The 883-nt window shown below is 51.1% G+C and overlaps 1 pseudogene; it reads right to left on the bottom strand.

Annotated features, from left to right (window-relative positions):
* Positions 1-252: 252 nt before the first annotated feature.
* On the bottom strand, positions 253-371 carry LOC112618077 (annotated as a pseudogene).
* Positions 372-883: the final 512 nt, after the last annotated feature.

Genomic DNA, 883 nt, shown 5'->3' with positions numbered 1-883 from the left:
GAAAGAAAAGAAAGAAAGACGGAAATAAATCAAGAAAGAAAAACACAAAGAAAGAGAGAGTAAGTGAAGAAAAGAGAGAAAAGAAAGAAAGAGAAGAAAGAAAGAAGAGAGAAAGAAAGAAAGAAATAAAGAAAGAAAGAAAGAAAGAAGAAAGAAAGAAAGAAAGACAGAAAGAAAGAGAAAAAGAAAGTAGAGAGAGAGAAGGGAAGAAAGGAAGGTAAAAAAGAAAGAAAGACAAGTAAGAAAACCAAAAACCTACAGCACCTGGTATTCCCAGGCGGTCTCCCATGCAAGTATTAACCAGGCTGGACACTGCTTAGCTTCCAAGAACAGACGAGATCGGGCACATTCAGGGTGGTATGGCTGTAGATACCAGCAGAGGTGCCTGGCTGCCCCAAGAGCCCAGCCCAGCCATGCCCACTGGCTTCCAACTGGCATCACCATCCCAGGCCTGATGGGCTTGTATCAGGACCCACGAGGTGATTGCCGGTGGCCTTCCACCAGTTCCCGAGCTCCTGAGCTTCCACCACGTCAGGCCCGCTCATAACAGGGAGCACTCTGAGGTGTAAGGGTCCAGGGTCCATGATCCTGGGACACCATCTGGTACTCCACCCTGTCACGGAGGTATTCTTTTGGATCCCTGGCTGCTCAGGAGCTCCTGCGAGGCCCCCTCTTGACCCACCCAGCCACAGTCATCAGGGCTGGCCAAGTGCGAACAGGCAGCCCAGTGGCGCCTTGCCTTTTTCTCACAATGCCAACACCAGCGCCTGTGCTTTTGAGGTCTGGACCCCTGCCCTCCCAGGCTGGAGCCTGGCTTCTGGCAGGGTGACAGCAAGGCATAAGTGGTGGAATGCTGCTCCTCGGTGGTGCTTTCGTGGTGCAA

This window comes from Theropithecus gelada, unplaced genomic scaffold (assembly GCF_003255815.1).
Source record: "Theropithecus gelada isolate Dixy unplaced genomic scaffold, Tgel_1.0 HiC_scaffold_9287, whole genome shotgun sequence".
Taxonomy (NCBI): domain Eukaryota; kingdom Metazoa; phylum Chordata; class Mammalia; order Primates; family Cercopithecidae; genus Theropithecus; species Theropithecus gelada.
The sequence above is the reverse complement of the archived record's forward strand: the minus strand, read 5'-3'. Positions and strand labels throughout refer to the sequence as shown.